Source organism: Orycteropus afer, unplaced genomic scaffold, assembly GCF_000298275.1.
Source record: "Orycteropus afer afer isolate SDZICR_OR568_19922 unplaced genomic scaffold, OryAfe1.0 scaffold00006, whole genome shotgun sequence".
Classification (NCBI taxonomy): domain Eukaryota; kingdom Metazoa; phylum Chordata; class Mammalia; order Tubulidentata; family Orycteropodidae; genus Orycteropus; species Orycteropus afer.
In genome coordinates, this window is record NW_006921593.1 from 16,845,082 (window position 1) to 16,857,883 (window position 12,802).

Sequence of the window (12,802 nt, forward strand, 5' to 3'; positions counted from 1 at the left end):
GGTGACCAGTGGCTTGGGAGTCCCAGTTATGGGGATGTTGGGGCGGAATCTAGGGGAATCCTGACTTGCTGGCCCTCTGGGTGGACTCAAACCAGCAGTTAGCAGGCTGTTAGCAGGGACTCCAACGATGTGATGGCTATTGGTGTTTACAGTCTTCTATGTTCGAGCCCATGTGATTCCCTCATTTCCTTTTCCCAATGAACTTAGGTGCATACATTTTGCAGATGAGAAAACTGAGGCCCAGAGAAGGTGAGGGAGTTGTCCAAAGTCACACAGTGGGCAAGTCTAGCCAGGACTCTTACTTGCTCTGCAGTGAGGCTGTGTTGTACCCACGCCTGGTGCTGGGTTGGCTGGTGGTTGCCCACTGTGTCATGGGTCAGGTATTGCTGGGGAGGGAGGAGAGGAACCTGTACTTGGCAGGTTGGGGCCTTCCTTTGGCTCCCAGAACCTGCCCAGGGTGGGACTGGGGGCAGAGGGAAGACAAGAACACTCCAGGGACCCTGGCATGTGGACAGAGGCTTCTATGGGAGTGCTCTGCTGAGCCCAGGAGACATGGGAGCCCTGGCTGGTCCTCCCAGGCCTCCTCCAGACTGACTGGACACCAGAGGTCTGGCTGGGTCACAAAAGGCCCATTTTCAATGGGAGGGGGCCGCTGGGTCAACCCTGCTTCAGCCCCACAGCCCTTCACCTCTGCAGGGCACGCAGCCTTGGCTTTGTCATTACCGGTGCCTGCTCCCGGGAGAGAACGTCCTGGCCCACCATCTGTTCCCTGCTCCTTCAGGGGGCCGGCCCTCCCAGGTCCTGTGAGCAGAAGCCCCTGCTCTTCTGTCCCCAGGGCCCCTCAATGCCAAGGCCAACTGTGACCCACAGCTGACTGGGTGGGAGGCGTGCCCTCGCCTACTTCCTTTCATACGCCTGCCCCCTGACCCCCGTCTTCGGTGTTTTCCCTGGAGCAGGGCATGGGCGATGCTGATTCCTTTTCCTGATAGTGGAGTTGGGCAATGATAGCCCCCCCCCCCATGGTCACAGGGGACTGTGTTGTCCTCATCCATGCCCTGACCCTCTGGGGTTCTCTCACCACCCCCAGGAACAAGGGCAGGGACTAGGGCCCCAAGTTACAGAGGGAGACACTAAGGCTTATAGGGACAAGTGACTTGTCCAAGGTCACAGGGTTCCTGGCAGGCCTGAGCTCATACCATGCTTCCTGCCTCCAAGCCAGACTCTCTTCTAGGACTTTTCACTCAAGTGTTAAAAGCCACCGATTTGGCCAAGCTCAGAATGAAGAGCCCAACAAGAGAAAAAACAAAGGGTGCTTCTTGAATAGACTTTTCTCCAAAGAAGGTCCACAAATGCCCAAAAAGCACAGGACAAGATGTTCAACATCATTGTCACCAGGGAAATACAAGCAAACCCACAGTAATGTATCACCCACTGGGATGGCTATTATCCGAGAAGAGGAGAACAGCAAGTGTTGACAAGGATGTGGAGAAGCAGGTGCTGGTGGGGATGTACAATGGTGCAGCTGCTGTACCAAGATGGCTGGAGAGTAGATGGTGGCATGGTGCCAGACGAGGCTGGTAGCTTCTTTGTGATTCTTGGTGACATGTTTCTGGTTCTCTCAGCTCTTTGAGCTGTAATTCAGTTTGTTAGCCTGAGTGAGTTGGAGAGATGCCCCCATTGACCCTAAATTCAGGAAGCTCCACCTCACTCAGGAGGAAGTCATGATTAGAAGCTAGGGAATGAGGCGCCAGCAGTTGCCATCATTCCAAAAGGGCAGGTACCTAGTTCAGCCCTAAACAGGGCTGTCTGTCCATCCATCCATCCATCCATCCATCCATCCATCCATCCATCCATTCTTCCATCCATCTATTCATCCATCTTTCTGTCCATCCACCCTTTGCATCCTTCCATCCTTCCTTTCTTCCACGCATCCGTCCACCTATTCATCCATCCATCTTTCTGTCTATCCCTCCTTTCATCCTTCTTTCCATCCATCCATCTTTCCTTCCTTTTATCCATCCAGTTCCATCCATCCATCCATCCATCCATCCATCCCTCCCTCTGTCTATCCATCCATCTTACTATCCATCCATCCTTTGCATTCTTCCACCCAACTTTCCTTTCTTTTATCCATCCATCCATCTTTCTGTTCATCCACTCATCCATCCTCCCACCCATCCATCCATCTGTTCATCCGTCCATCTGTCTGTCCATCCATCCAGCCAGCCACAGGAGCACCCTATGTCCAGCATCACCGACGAGTGAAGCTTGGGGACAGGTGCAAATAGCTGAAGCTAGTGATCCCTTGCTCAGACAAGGACAATGAGGGTTGACAACGTTCTCCCTGGGTTGAGTGGATTATCTCTATGCCTCCACTGTTCTTGTGGTGGTGCGTCCATGCCCCACTGCTACCACATCTGAATGTTTCCTGAAGATCAAACCCTAGGTCCTGCAAGCTGCAGAAGGGCCCTCTGCCCCACAGCCCAAGCCTGGGTGGTCTCAGGGCAGCCATGAGCTCCTAAAGGTCAGTCCTCCAGCCCACAGACCACCTCCCCGAAGAGGCTCCATCCCACCTGCAGCCTGGAGATGGAGCAAGGAGAGGGGATGTGACACGGGGCCCTGTCAGGAGGGGCAGCTGGGCCTGGGTGCAGGGCAGAGGGCTGTGGTGGGGAGGGCACCTGGCGTGTCTCAGCTTGAGTGACTGATGCCTGGCCAGGCAGCCACCCTCCAACTCCAACAAGCTGCCGCCTGTCTGCAAACTTCCCTCCCTGCCACAAACCCGCCCTGAGCACTGTTGCTGCCGAGTGCCAGTGCAGAGCGGCCCCACAGCTCCTGCCCCCACTCTCCTCTCCTTCCACTTCCGTGTGGAAGAAAAGTATCTTCCTATGAAACATCAGCCCAGGGAGCGCGCCTCCCCAAGCCCCCGGCAGCCCCCAGAGGACTTCCTGCTCCTGGGGGATCTCTGGAAGAGGGTCAGTGCTGCCAGCCCCCCGCTGGTTGGCCTCATCTCTCCTCCATGAGTTCACCTTCACCCTCTGTTTCTCATTGTTTCTGGCCACACATACCCACACTCCTGGGTCTTGCTGGTCTTGCTTCTCGGCCTTGGATGTCCTCGCTCCTCTCTGCCTGGGGTCTCTTCTCCATCCCTCAAGCCCTGTTTAAATGCCACTTCCCCTAGAAGGACACTTGGACTCGAGCCTGCAAGCAGTGGGAGCCACGGAAGGCTCTTGAGGAGGGGAGAGGAAGGATGACGGATGTGGGAACATCACATCCCCTAAGCTTCCTGGCTCCCTCCACTGATGTTGAGCTCTTGGGGGTGGCTGCCCTGCCCAACTCTTGCTGGTTCCCACCTTAGTGAGCACCATGGCCTGTTGTGCTGCCTGGCGGGCCCACCCAGAGCTCACAGCATGAGAGCCTCTGTGCACTGAGTCCATCTGGTTTCTGGTTTTCCCACGGCCAGGGAGTGATGCCCACAGGACCAGTGTGAAACAGTCGTGAACTTCAAATGAACTCCAGTGTCTGAACTCAACATTTAGCTATCTTTACAGGGTTATGCTAGTCCTCTCTTCAGCGAGGACCCACCATAGGGAGAGGCAACTGCAAGACCCTGGCGCTTCTTGGAGCCTCAAGTACCTTCCATCTAGGAAATGGGCACACTGGTGCATCCCCCTGCTGCCCCAGTGCACACTGGGCAGCTGATGCTCCCCGTGGGGCTTGGGAAAGGCCAGCCTTGTGTGCTGACCTTCACCTGGGCCCATGTCTGACACTCAGGGTCCTGACCTTCTGAGCCATTGACCTTCCAATTCCAAGCACTTTTAAACTGAGGTAGATCTTGGCTTTCTGGAAATGCAGCATTGGAGAGGTTAGTTGACCTGTCTAAGTCACGCAGTGCTCATACCAGTTGGACTGGACAAGGTAGGCTGCAGCAGAGGCCCATCTCGGCAGGGCTTGTTCCCCAAGGCCATCCTAGTCAGGGAGGGAGGACTGGGCCACCTCCAGTTCTGTCCTCGACCCTGAGGACCTTCTACCCTGGGTGGTTGTGCCCTGGTCCGCCTGCCTGTCTCCCAGGGAACAGCTGTTTTCATGCAGATGTAGGAACCCGCTACCCACCTGCTCCTCTCTCTCTGCATTTCCTGCCCCTGTGGGGCTCCCTGCAAATTCCAGATATGCTCCTGGTTTCTTCTCTGGTTGTGGAGGGAGCTCCCTGTAGGGAGGCTGGAGGGAGTTCATCAGCGAGGTCCACACCATCCTCCACCCCTTCATGTTCACTCATTCTTCCATGCTGCATCTTGGGGACAGACAGACTGCCCTGCTCTTTCTGAAACAGAAACTCCTGGTGGAGACTTTAAATCCAATGACAGATGCAAGTACCCAGAGAAGGATGTAGCTGCGATGGCAGCAGGTGTGCTAGCTGTCTGTCCAACCTGCTTCTCCCCACTGTCCCCACCCCCCTTTCCTCATCCTGCATGTCCTATGTCTGGCCACACCAAACAACAGGCCATTTATGCACAGACCCAGACCTTCCCATACACTGTTCCAGCTGCCTCAGTGTTTCCACACACCTTCCATGGTCCCCTCTGTGGAAGCCTTCCTGTGGTGGTAGCCCTCATCCCTCTGTGCTGCCCAGGATTTGGGGCTGGGGCTAGAACAGTAGTGTGGTCTTGAATCATGTGGGAGTTCCCGGCAGGCAGGAACTGAGCCTTCATTTCAATCTCTGGGTCCCTAGGACCTGGCCCAGGTCTGTAATCAGGTGGGACGGATGAGTGAACAAAAACCCAAACCATCAGCTCTGAATCATTGTGCCCCTCCGTGTGACGGGTGGAGCCGTGTTCCGCAGGGTTCTCCACGGCTGGGGTCTTTACCGGCAGGTTCCCCTGCCCTCCATAATATTTTCTGTGATGCGCTCTAACACAGCAGCAGTGTGAGTACGGCCCAGGACTGGGCAGTATTTCGTTCTGTTGTGCGTGGAGTCACTCTGAGCCTGAACCAACTCGATGGCACTTAACAACAATCTTTAGGGAAGCAGGTCACCAGAAGTTTCTTGTGAAGTGCAGCTTGGTGGGCTTGAACAGCCAACCTTTAGGCATGTAGACAAACTTTTCCCTGGCTGCACCACCCGGGACCACCCAGATCAGTGGAAGGAGGAATGATCAGGGAGCTGGCATATGTAGGGGGTGGTCTGCAGTCCTGCTGTGGGCTTGGATGGTCAAACTCTCTCCACGGTGCTGCCTCCCTGTGACAGAACAGGAGGGAAAATGGGGAAAGTGCTGGGCAGAGATGTGTGGGGTGTGGGATGCAGGTGAAGCAGGACTCTGGACAAGTCCATCCGTTCTCTGAGGCAAACGGCTGTCAGCCACCCCCCGAGGCCCTCCCATTCCAGAGAGGCAGGGTCTGAATTGATGGGCCTTCCCTGCGAGGGTGCTTCCAGAGAAACTAGCTTGAAAGGTCAAAGAGGACGCACTGAGGCCCCCAGAATCCCAGGCCGGGGTGGGGGCGGGCCAGGGAGGGTGTCCGCAGGCGTCCTCTGGGTTCACGGGAGAGGGATATGCTGTCCGTTCACTCAGTCATCCGCTCCTTCAATCAGTCACCGGCCACACCATCAGATAACAGAGGCCAAGCCCTGCAAACTTCAAAGAGCACCCATGGGAACGGTCCTTCTGGAATTTGGCTTTTCATGTAAAACATGCTCACTGCTCTCAGACTTGTTAGCACGACCGGAAGATGCATTCTCCTGACAGCACCGGCCAGAGTCGAGGGCCTGTTCACAGAGCAGGGTGCCCCACATTACCGGCTCCTCAAAGTTTGCAATTGGCCCCTGCTGCCAGCCTCAGGCCTGGAGCCTGGGTCTGCTGCCTGCAACTCAGGGCCTGGTTTTATGCACAGGTGTTTGAGAGCAGGCCTGAGGGAGCTACGTGGAGGAGATGGAGGTCCCAGGAACTGGCACTGGGTGGGGGTGGGTGAGTTCATGGTGCCAAATTCAGATCAGAGGAGGGATGGAGGGGCATCCCCCAGCTCCGGTCCCCACAGTAAATCCCGCAGGACACGGCCGGTAGCATTGACAGTGGGCACAAAGGCCTCAGCCCGCAGTGTTTGCTTGATTTGGGAGGTGGCGGCGGCCTGTGATAAAGGGCTCAGGGCTCTCTCGGCCACTGCCCTGCTGCACAGCTTGTCCCGTGCCAAACAGCAGGTGAAGAACTTCCGACTCCATTTTTACTGCGGAGTCAGCACCACCACCGGCCACTTGGCTGCCGACTTCTCTCCCTTCTGAGCTGCTTGGCTGCAGATGAAAGGTGGTCGGATCCAAGGGGCGCTTTGCACCGACATGCCGATAAGGGAACAAAACCCACTATCGCCCTTTGCTATCGTCCCATTAACCACTGCAGAGAGGCTGGCGAGCTGGTCTGCTGAGTTAAGGAGGAGCTGTCGGGAGGGCTGAATGGGTCCAGCTTTGGTATTCTCGCTGGGAACCTGTTCAAAACCTAGGCTACCATGAGCTTCAGGGCGGAGGATCCGGGTCTGCCCAGGTGGTGCTGGAGCTGGGTGCCATGAGCTGACACGTACATACCCTTGCTCACATGTACACACATGCTCACATACACACACCCTTAGATACACTCACACACATTCACACACACACACATGCTCGTGCACATACACACACTTACACAATCACTCACACTCACATGTATAACATGCTCATGTGCACACATGCTTACATACATGCATGCACACATGCACACACACACATGCTCATGTATACACACATACACGACCACACAACACTCACATGCACACACACTCACATGCATACACATGCTTGTGTACACCCACCTACATAACCACACACACTCACATGCACAATATGCTCATGTATATGCACAAACTTACTTGCATGCACACTCATTCACACACACTCACGTACTCATGTACACACATGCTCATGTACACACACGTTTACGTACATACACACTCACATACACAAACAAGCCCCCTGCATGCTCACATACACACACGGTTACACACACACCATCACACACACTCACGTACACACACATATGCACATACAGACACTCGCCCCAGCTCCAAAGTCCTCCCAGGTGAGCACTGAGGTCCCTTTATGAATGAGTCCGTTTCTCCCCCAAACTTCAGGCTCCTTTATACATTGAAAACACTGGCTCGGGGTCCCAGGGTGGCAGGACCCACCTGGGTGGGCTCTTGCTGCTGGATGGTCCTGGGTAAAGGCCTCGAGCCACCCCTGGCTCGTGGGACTAGCCCAGGGAGTGCTGGCAAGCATCAGCACACAAGCGTGAAGCGGGCAGGAGGGCAGTGCCCAGGAGTCTGAGCCCACAGTGGTGGGGGGGCTGTACTGGGGAGCACGGGTGGTGGGGTCTTGCCCTGGTGGTGGTTGGGGTACACACCTGCTCCAGCAGAGCCCATCAATTCCAGGCAGGGGTGTGGCTCAGGTATCCTTGAACAGAGCATCTAAAGCATGGGGCCTGCTCTTTTTAAAGCAGTCACACAAAATTCAATTTGGGAGCTGCTGTCCCCATCCCATCCTTTTGGAGGTTGCATCTGCAAGCTCTGTGACAATTAGTGGGGTGTGTTCAAGAACAGGACATGGGGCAGCTGGCATCTCTGGACAAAAAGGAACAAAATTTGCCTTCTCAGTGCATGTGGGTCACTTGTGTCACCGGACTCTGAGCTTCCATCCCAGACAAGGGAGTCAGCTGAGGAAACAGCACTCGAGTGAGTGGTCTGTCAGGGGAGCTGGGTAAGTGTGCTCAGCTCACACACGTGTGCACGCATGCTCACTCACATGTACATGTGCACACATACACTGAACATACATCAAGATGGATCAATTGCTGGAGGAAGATGTCATGTGTGGTGCAGTAGAGGACCAAGAAGCTGTGAGTGACCCTCAGTGAGTGACACTCAGTGTGAGCAATCCTTAGTGAGTGACCCTTGGCGTAAGAGACCCTTGGTGTGAGGGACCCTTGGTGGGAGCAACCCTCAGTGAGCAGCTGAAACAATATGTCCGTGACGGTGAGGATGACGCAGGCCCAGGCAGCACTGTAGTCTGTTGTATGTGGGGTCACCGTGAGTCAGAGTTGACTGGACAGCAGTTACCTATCTGTCTGTCACCTATGTCTGTCTCTATGTCATCTAGTTCTATCTATCTATCTATCTAAACAAATAAAAGAGAAATCTATACAAAGGGGTACTCTATTTTGATAAAAAGAATGAGGTGCAGCAAGGTGCTTGATCAATGATATATTTTTGAATAAAAAAGTTGCAGAGCAGTACTCATGTGTTATTACTTCACTTGTAAAAATATGTGTGTGTGGGGGTGTCGTTTGCTTGAAGGTGGTTTGCAAGAATACATATCAGATACACAGCTGGGGTTTTCTTTGTTCTACAGCACACGCGAGGAGCTCTGGTGGCTTAGTGCCTAAGGCACTTGACTGCTAACCAGAAGTCTGGCAGTTCAAACCCACCAGCCACTCGTCGGAAGGAAGGTTGGACAATCTACTGTGGTGATACCGCCTAGGAAACCCAAGGAGGGGTCGTTATGAGTCAGCACATAACAACAACAACAACAACACATGTAATGGACAGTTTGGCTAGCTATAGAATTCTAGTTGGAATTCTTCCAAATTTTGAAGACATTGGTAGTTTCATTGATTTCTAACTTCTAGTCTTGTTCTCTAGAAGTTCCAAACTATTTACGGTAAAACCTGGGAGAGCCAGAACGGGATGGGATTGCCCTGTTTTTCTTCACAGGGTGTGACGTGATCACCTTTCTATTGCTGTCTGCTAGTGGAAAGATTTTCATTTTCCTCCTCTGACAGGTCCTGCCTCCCACGGCTTCGGCTTTGACAGATGGTGCAGTAGTTTCTCATCCTGGTGGATTCTCCTCTCTGAACATGTGTAAGGTTTTCTCTGTTGCCAGTGTTCTGAAATTTCAGAGCATTAGTTATGGCTGGCACTCTGTGGTGTCTTTCAATCTAGAAACATGTCCTTCAGTGCTGTAAATTTTCTTACATTGTTTCTATAATGATTTCATTACTTCCATTTTCTCTGTCCTCTTTTTATAAACTTCTCTGGATATTGGGTCTCCTAACCTGGTCATCTATTTTGTTTTAAAACTTTTCCCTCTGATTCCTACATCATTTCTCCTTTGGTTCTGCTTTCTGAAGGATGCCTTCAGCTTTACTGTCTAGACACTCTGCTTTTCCAGACCTTTTATCTTGTTTTGATTTCCGAGAGCTCCTCCTGTGTTCTCAAGGAAGCTTTTATACAGCCGCTATTTCATGATTGCAAATCTTTGTTTGCATCTGACGATACCCATGACAATTTCTTCCTTTGAAAATGTTCCCCACCTGCTCTTCCTCCCTCTGTCTGTTTGATTTGGTCTCTGTGTTTCACGTTGATGTCTTCCACCAGTGCCTGGTGATCCTTGGCGTAGGGGGATCAGACTGAGCCGTTTTGTCCAGGAAATGCCAGGGTTCACATTTTTAGGTCTTTTCTCTTGAGTTGATTTTCCAGAGAGAACCTCCCAGTCTGCTGCTGGAGACTGAGGCAAGGGGTGAGTTGGGGGCTACTCAGGAAACTGGGCAGAGGGATGCTGACTCAGCATGTTCACAGACTCCCCCATTTTCCTACGGCCATTCCCCCTCTCAACTATGTCAGTGTCCCAGAGACCAGGAACTACTGAACCAACTTCCAAGCATGGGGGTACATTACGTGGGGGTGCACTGTAGGGGAAGGGAGCTGGGCTCTGATTGCTGCTTGGACAGACTGTCAGTCAATCATTTTTATTGAAGCCTTGCTCCACCCCCACAAGGTCCCTGGTGGTGCAAACTGTTTGTACTAGACTACAACCTAAAAATTGGCAATTCAAACATACCCAGCAGTACCACAAAAGAAAAGGCCTGGAGGCCTGCTTGCATAACAATTACAGCCAAGACAACCCTACAGATCAGCTCTTTTCTCTCTTTTTAAAAAACTTTACTTTAAATCACTGTACTAAAAAGAATTGGTTGATGCTCAAACATTTCAGGAGGTAGCATATGATCAAGAACCCATGGTAATGAAGGAAGAATCCAAGGTGCACTGAAGGCATTGGTGAAAAACAAGGCTCCAGGAATTGACAAAATACCTGCTGAGATGTTTCAGCAAACAGATGCAGTGCTGGAGGCATTCTTTTGTTTATGCCAAGAAATTTGGAAGACAGCTACCCGACCAACTGACTGGAAGATATCCATATTTGAGTGCATTCCAGAGAAAGGAAATCCAACAGAAATTATCAAACTGTATTATTAATATCACACACAAGTAAAATTTGCTGAAGATAATTTAAAAATGTTTGCAGCAGTACATCCACAGGGAACTGCCAGGAATTCAAGCCAGATTCAGAAGAGGACATGGAACGAGGGATATCATTGCTGATGTCAGATGGATCTGTGCTGAAAGTAGAGAAAACCAGAAAGATGTTCCCTGTGTTTTATTGACTATGCAAAGACATTTGACTGTGTGGATCAGAACAAATTATGAATAACAATGAGAAGAATGGGAATTCCAAAACACTTAATTGTGCTCATGTGGAACCTGTACCTAGACCAAGAGGCAGTCATTTGAAAAAAAAAAGGCGGGGGGAGGGAGATATTGAGTAGTTTAAAATCAGGGAAAACGTGCATTAGGGTTGTATCCTTTCATTGTACTTATTCAATCTGTGTGCTGGGCAAATAATTTGAGAAGCTGGACTCTATGAAGAAGAATGTGGCATCAAGATTGAAGGAACAACCTGTGATATGCGGATGACACAACCTTGCTTGCTGAAAGTTGAAAAGACTTGAAGGACTTACTGATGAAGATCAAAGACTTCAGTCTTCAGTATGGATTACACCTCAACATAAGGAAAGCAGAAATCCTCACAATTGGACCAATAAACAACATCACTATAAATGGAGAAAAGATTGAAGTTGTCAGGGATTTCATTTTACTTGAATTCACAATCGACATCCATGGAAATAGTAGTCAAGAAATAAAGACATATTGCACTGGGCAAATCTGCTGCAAAAGACCTCTTTAAAGCATTAAAAAGCAAATATATCATGTTGAGGACTAAGGTGCCCCCAACCCAAGCCATGGTATTTTCAATCACCTCATATGCATGTGACAATGAACAAGGAAGACCAAAAAATTTATGCCTTTGAAATATGTTGGTGAGGAACAGTAGCTGTACCATGGACAGCCAGAAGGATGAGTCTTGGAAGAAGTGTAGTGAGATGCTCCTTAGAAGGGAGGGTGGTGAGGCTTTGCCGTTACCGGGAGGGACCAGTCCCTGGAGAAGGACATCATGCTGGCAAAGTAGAGGGTCAGCAAACAAGGAAGACCCTCGACGAGGTGGACTGACACCGTGGCTGCCGTGATGGGCTGCCACATGACAGTGAGGATGGTGCAGGACCAGGCAGTGTTTTGTTCTGTCGTCCATCGCGCTGCTGTGAGTCAGAACTGAGCCGCCTGCATCTGACAACAATCTTACTCTCTTTGGTTTTCCTCCCTCCTTCCTCGTTCACTAGTGCTGCTGTGACAGAAACACAAGTGGACGGCTTTAACAAACGGGTTTATTCTCTTACAGGTTGGGAGGCTGCAATTCCGACTTCAGAGCACCAGCTTTGGGGGAAGGTTTTCTCTCCAGCTTCCGCTTCCTGGTTCCTTGGAGATCTCCATGTGTCTTGGCATCTGTCTTATTCCGTGTCTCCTTTACCGACTCAAGATACACCCTCTATCAATCCTGCCTCATTAGCATAACCATTCCCAAGTGGGACTAGAGCCACAGGCATAAAGGTAGGATTTGCAGCACATGTTTTTGGGAGACATAATTTAATCCCTAACACCTCGGGTGATACTGTTTATTTTATGAGTCAATATGTAATTTAGCTGAAATGTGACCTTGGGGAGTACTTTCCATAAAAAGTTTAAAGGCTGTCTCAGGGCGATCATCACGGGAGTCCCACTAGGCTGCAGCAGCTCTCCGGTAGCACGCCGGTCACCACGACTCACAAACCACTCGGCAGCATGTATCACACAGCGCCCCCACTGCTAGGGCACCTGATGCCACCACTCCCCACGCCTCTGCTGGCTCCGTGTGCAGCAGGCCTGCTCTCAGCTCTTCACGGGCTGCCTCGGTCTTCGAGCCAGTATGCTGGCTTCAGTCTTAATGCACCCATTCTCGCCGCCACAAAGCACTGCAGAGTCGGGGGCCTTGTAGGGACAGAAATTCACCGTCTCGCTGTTCTGGAGGCCAGGAGGCTGAGATCAGGGTGCTGGCCACGTTTACTCCTTCTGAGGCTCTGAGGGATAATGTGCCAGGCCTCTCCCCCAGCTTCTAGGCACAGCCTCAATCCTTGGTGTCCTTGGCCTGTGGACACAGTTTTCCAATCTCTACCTGGCTTCACATGGCCACCTTCCCCCTGTGTCTGTGCCCCAATTTCCTTCTTATAAACACATCAAGGAGCTCTGGTGGCATGGTGGTTAAAGCATTCAGCTGCTAACCAAAAGGTTGATGGTTCAAATCCACCAGAAGCAGCTCTGCAGGAGAAAGATGAGGCAGTCTGCTTCCATAAAGATGGATACCCTGTGGGCAGTTCCACCTGTCCTCTAGGGGCGCTGTGAGTCAGAATCGACTCCACGGCAGTGGGTGTGGGTTGGGCTTTGCTTCTGTGAAGATTGACAGCCTTGGAGACCCTGTGGGGCTGTTCCATTCTGTCCTCTAGGGGCGCTGTGGGTCAGAATG